Raw genomic sequence first — 6,727 nt, 5'->3', positions numbered from 1 at the left:
GGAGACAGAGGAAAGATCAGTTATAAATTGATTGATTTTGATGGTAATTAAAAACATTGAGAGATTATGTCACCACGATGGCAGGCTAGAAAAATCCTACTCATATCTCCCATAACAATGACAATTCTGCACCTATTCAAAGTCAAAAGTCTCTCTGCAGAAGCCTTGGGATTCAGGTAAGAGTTCGTCAAATCCCAATGGAGCCCAAGATCCAGGAGAGTCATTTTTAGAGTGCAGACCAACACCCAAGTGGCTGATTTGCCAAGATTGCTTGTAGATTCAAGCCCATTAATGTACTAGTCCTCAAAGGGGCTTGTTTACAGCCTCACATGACTTTGAACCTACAACCAAAACCATCTATCAAGGGTTCCAGAAGGAATCATGCACGCCAGTGCCTTGGTGGAAAGACTTGTCTGCCTGCTGACATTGATCTTGGCAGTGAACCTGAAAAGTACACTGTGGCTCTGCTTTAGCCTTCCTTAGCTGAGGTCCCAGCTCAGAGCTACTCGCACAAGGACCCCAGAGGGAGATTCACTCATCTATTGTAGCCTGGAAGTCCTCTATGATGGGCTTGCCAACCTCCATCCCATAGCAGATCCCAAGGGGATCCACTCTCAGCTCCAGTGCCTCTCACTGCAGTTGAGAAACTATCCCATCTGTGCTGAGATCTGCTGGGAAATGACTTCCTGTCTGGGCCAATAAGAGGGGCTCTCCAGCCTCCATCCTACAGGAGATTTCAAGGAAGCCCAGTCTCAGCTCCATTCCCTCCTTCTGCAGTCAAGGAAGTATCCCATTTTTACAGGGTCCTCCTGGGAGACATGTGCCCTCTGAGCCAACAAGACTGGGCTTTATAACCTTTATCCCACAGTAGATCATGAGGGGGTCCCAATCTCAGCTCTGGCCCCTCTCATGGCAGTTGAGGAACTATCCTATCTGTACAGGAACCTGCTGGCTGGCATGCACCCCTCTATGCTGAGAATGGGCTCCTCATACTGTATCTCACTAAAAATCCTAAGTGGGGGGCCTGATTTTAGCTCAAAACCCTCCTGTTATAGTCAGACAGCTATACCAACATGCCAGCCTCTGTTTCACGGCAGGTATTGAGGGGGGCCAATTTTAGCTCTGGCCCTTCCTGCTGCCGTCAAGAAACTAGCCCACTTGTGGAGGAATCTGCTGGATGATACATGTTTATCCGAACTTACATGGGCCCACTAGCCTAATTCTCACAGAAGGTCCCAAAAGGGTCCAGTCTCAACTCTAGCTACTCTTGCTGCACTTGGGGACACAGCCTACCTATACAGAGACCTGCTAGGAGATGTGCCTATTTGGGCCACTGGGACAGTCATTCAGCATTTTCATACAACCACAGTACCCTTCCTGAGTCTTCCCCAAGTCCATCTGGGCCAGAAAGCTGTGTCAACCTTGGAAGTCTTCATGAGGTTCACAACAAGCCTGGGTTTAGGGTGTCTTATAATGCTGAAATAGCTGCAGTGGTCACAGGCTCTAGGAAAACAACAGTAAGTCAGCTTAGAGTCCCTGGAAATCCCTCTAAAGGACAGGGACAAACTAATCCAGTCAAACATTCAAAGGTAAAAGACAAAGAGAGGATTTGAAAAGCAGCAAAAGAAACAAAAACAAAATGTAAGAGAGATCCAATACACGTGGCAGCAGCAGACTTCTCACCAGAAATTTTACAGGCCAGGAGGGAGTAGAACAATACAGCCAGAGTACTAAAGAAAATGCCAAGCAAGAACATTGTACCCAACAAAACTATCCTTCAGAAATAAAGGAGAAAGAAAAAGCTTTAACAGAGAAACAAAAGCTGAGGAAATATATTGTTACTAGACCTGTCCAACAAGAAGTGATAATGGAAGTTCTTCAAACCCAAAGAATAACATGCTAAGGTGATTGTAAAACCAATATTGTGATTGTAGTGTTTAAACCATTTATATCTTTAGTAAGAAGACTAAAAGGCAAAACTATTAAAAATAAGAATATTTTAAACTATTAAAAATATTTTTGAATTAAACATTATTAAAAATATTATTATAAAGAAAAATGTGACTTCAAAAATTCGAAATGTGGGAGGAGAAGGGAGTTAATGTGTACCGGGTTTATCTTTTCTTTGCGTGCAATCAGTTCAATTGATTCAGTTTTAAACAACTTGCTATAGCTATAAGATGTCTCACATAAGCATCCCGTGAACCACAGAGTAAAAACCTATAATTGACGTGCTAAAAATAAAAAGCAATCAGTTAAAACATACTACCAGATAAAACCACTTACACACTAAGAAAAGCAGTAAGAAAGGAAGAGAAAAGCTACACAACTATAAAACAAGTAACAAAATGACAGTAGTAAGGCCTTATTTATCAATAATAACACTGTTATTGAGTAAATCAAATTCTCCAATTAATAAACATAGAAGGGCTGAATGAATTAAAAACAGAACCCAACTATATGCTGCATACAAGAAATTCACTTCACTTATAAAGACACATACAGATTGAAAATGAAGGGATGGAAAAAGATATCCCATGGAAATGGAAACCAAACATGAACAGGAGTAGCTATGCTTAGATCATATAAAATAGACTTTAAGTCAAAAATTATGCAAAAAGGCAAAAAGGCCGTTGTGTAAGGATAAAGGGGTCACTTCAACAAAAGGAGATGACAATAGTAAATATGTATGCACCCAACACCAGAGCACCCAAATATATCAACAAATATTAATAGTTTTGAAGTGAGAGATATACTACAATGTAATAATAGTAAGGGACTTCAACAACACACTTTTGGAAGTGGACAGATTATCCAGGCAGAAAATCAACAAAGAAATATTGTAGTTAAACTATACATGAATTGGATCTAACAGACATTTACAGAACAATTCCTTGAACTGCTTCAGAATACACATTCTTCTCATTAGCAAATGGAATAATCTCTGGGATAGACCATATGTTAGCCACAAAATAAATCTCAACAAATTTAAAAAAGTAAAAATTGTATCAGGTATCTTTTCTGACCACAATGGAGTAAAACTAGAAATCAAAAACAAGAGGAACCTGGGAAACTGTACAAATATATGAAAATTGAAAAATATACCCTCAAACAACCAATGGGCCAAGGAAGAAATTAAGAAGGAATTTTAAATTTTTTTTGAAACAAACGAAAATGGAAAAAACACACCAAAATCTATGGAATACAGAAAAAGTGTACTAAGAAGTTTATACTAATAAATAGCTATATTAAACAAACTTCAAATAAGCAACCTAACAGTGCACCTCAAGGAACTATGAAAGCAAGAGTATATCACCCTGAAATGAGTAGAAGGAAAGACATTTTTAAGAGATCAGAGCAGAAATAAGTGAAATTGAGACCAAAAAACAATACAAAAGATCAACAAAATGAAAAGTTGAATTCTGAAAATGTAACACAAAATTGACAAATATTTAGTTAGAATAAAAAAGTCCCAAATCAAAAAAATTGGAGAAGAAAAAGAAAACATTACAACTGAAACCCCAAGGAAATACAAAGGATCATTAGCAACTATTATGAGCAACTATGTGACATTAACTTGGATAACCTAGAAGAAATGGATAAATTTCTGGACACATACAACCTACGAAGATCGAACTATGAAGAAACAGAAAATCTGAACATACCAATAATGAGTAAAAAATAAAAGTAGTTATAAAGAGTCTTTAATCAAAGAAAAGCCCAGGATCTGACAGATTCACTGCTAAATTCTACCAAATGTTTGAAGAAGAACTAATATCAACTCCACTCAAACTATTTCAAAAAATTAAAGAGGAGAAAATACTACTGGAATAATTTATAAGGCTAGCATTACTGTGATTTTAAAACCAAACAAGAACACAACAAAAACTACAGGCCAATATCCCTAAAGAACATAGATGCAAAAATCCTCAACAAAATACTAGCAATCTGAACAACATACTAAGAGAGATTATTTATTATGATCTATTGGAATTCAACCTAGAGATGCAAGAATGGTTCAACATGTGCAAATCAGTAAATGTGATAAATCATATCAATAGAATAAAGGACAAAAACTATATGATCATTTCAATAGAGGCTGAAAAAACATTCAATAAAATTCAACATCCCTTCATGATAAAAACTCTCAACAAATTGGTATAGAAGGAACATATCTGAACATGATAAAGTCTATATATGACAAGCCCACAGCTAATGTCATACTGAACAACAACAACAAAAAAACTGAAAGCCTTCCCAATAAGATCTGTAACAAGACAAGGACGCCCACTGTCACCACTTATATTCAACACAGTACTGGAATTGCTAGCCAGAGCAATTAGGCAAGAGAAAGAAATGAAGGGCACCAAAATTGGAAAGGAAGAATTCAAATTATCTTTTTTTCCAGATAACATGATCCTACATTTAGAAAAATGTAAATACTCCACAAAAAAATTCACAGCACTGATAAATGAATGTAGTAAAGTTGCAGGATATAAAATAGACACACACAAAAATTAATAGTGTTTCTACATGCAAACAGCAATCAATCAAAAAAATAAATTAAGAAATCAATCTCATTTACAACAGCTACAGATAAAAAACTAGAAATAAATTTAACCAAAGACGTCAAAGATCTCTACAAGAGAAACTATAAAACCAACAAAATAAATGTAAGAGAACACAAAAGATATAAAGATATAATCATGGATTGAAAGTATTAATATTGTTAAAATATTTATACTACCCAAAGAAATCTACAGATTCAATGTAATCCCTATCAAAATACCAATGACATTTTTCACATACACAGAAAAAAAATACAAAAATTAATATGAAACTACAAAATACCCGGAAAAGCTAAAGTAATCCTGCACAAAAAGGACAAAGCTGGAGGCATCACACTACATGTTTTAAGTTCTACTACAAAAGTATAGTAACTAAAACAGCATTGTACTGGCATAAAAATGGATACATAGATCAATGGAACAAAATAATGAGTTCAGAAATAAATCCACACACAGCCAACTCATTTTCAACCAGGATGCCAAGAATATGCAATGGGAAGAGGACATTCTCTTTAATAAATAATGCTCAGGAAAATGAATATCCATTTGCAGATGAATAAAACTAGAACCCCCTTCACTATATACAAAAAAAGTCAACTCAAAATACATTAATTATTTAAATATAATGCCCAAACTCTGAAACTAGTAGATGAAAACTGGAAAAACACTACAGGACCTTGATCTGGCAAAGTTTTTGGGGGTAAGATTTCAAAAGCAACAGATAAAGCAAAAATAGACAAATAAGTTTACATCAAACTAAAAAGCCTCTGCACAGCACAAGAAACAATCCCAACCTGCACAATGGGAGAAAATATTCATAAACTCTTCATCCACACAGGGGATTAATAACCAGAATATATAAGGAACTTAAGCAACTCAATAGCAGAAAACCCAACTAATCCAATTTAAAAATGGTCAAAAGATCTAAATAGACATTTCTCCAGAGAAGACATACAAATACTCAACAAGCATATTTTTAAAATGCTCAACATTACTAATAATCAGGGAAATGAATGTCAAAATCACAATGAGGTATCATCTCACCCTAGTTAGAATGGCTATTAAGAAAAAGACAAAAAATAACAATTGTGAATGCAGAGAAAGGGGAATGCCTGTACCTCATTGAAAAGAATGTGAAATAATACAGCCATTATGGAAAACGTTATGAAGTTTCCTCAAAAAACTAAAAATAGAATTACCATATGATCCAGCAATCCCACTGCTTGGTATATAACCAAAAGAAATGTATGAAATAAATATCTATACACTCACCTTTGTTGCAGCGCTTTTCATAATAGTGAAGATAGGAAATTAACCTAAGCATCCATTAATGGATAAATGAATTTTAAAATATGGTATGCATACAAAATGGAATATTATTCAACCATTAAAAAAGAGTGAAATTTTATCACTTGCAACAACACAGATAGAACTGAAGGTCATTATGTTAAGGGAAATAAGCCAAGCACAGAAAAACAAATACTGCATGTTCTCACTCATATGTGGGAGCTAAAAAAGCTTATCTAATTGATGTAGAGAGTAGAATGGTGGTTAGCAGAGGCTGGGAAAAGAAGAGAGGAGGGAAAAATGAAGAGAGTTGTATTAATAGGTAAAAAATACAATTAGAAGGAATAAATTCTGGTATTTGATAATACAGCAGTGAAGTTACAGTAAACAATAGTTTACTATGTATTTCAAAATAGAAGAGAAGAAATGTAATGTTCCTAACATAAAAGATAAATTATTGACATATGACCATCCCAATTACCCTGATTTTATTACATACTGTATACATGCATCAAAATGTTCACATGTACCTCAAAAATATGTACAAATATGATATATTATTTTTAAATGTTTTTAAATGTTTTAACTTTAAAATATGGATATAAAAAGGTGTCAATTTCCAGCAATTAAGGACTAGCTTCCTGCAACCAAAGCCTTCTACAAAGAGCAACAAAAGGAAGCCAATTTTTTAAAACATCATGTGTTTGAAGGCTGGAGATCTGGGATTTAAGGAGACATGCTTCCAGAGTGGAACCAAGAGATAACCCAGGCTTTTGGCACAACTTTTTGCCCAGAGGCATTTTCTGAATCACAAACATCAAATTAGAGGTTAAGAAGTGGAAAACAGCTTTCATTACTCTCAAAAGATTGTA

The sequence above is a fragment of the Sapajus apella genome, unplaced genomic scaffold, assembly GCF_009761245.1.
Source record: "Sapajus apella isolate SASKATOON/1434 unplaced genomic scaffold, GSC_monkey_1.0 scaffold14, whole genome shotgun sequence".
Classification (NCBI taxonomy): domain Eukaryota; kingdom Metazoa; phylum Chordata; class Mammalia; order Primates; family Cebidae; genus Sapajus; species Sapajus apella.
The sequence above is the reverse complement of the archived record's forward strand: the minus strand, read 5'-3'. Positions refer to the sequence as shown.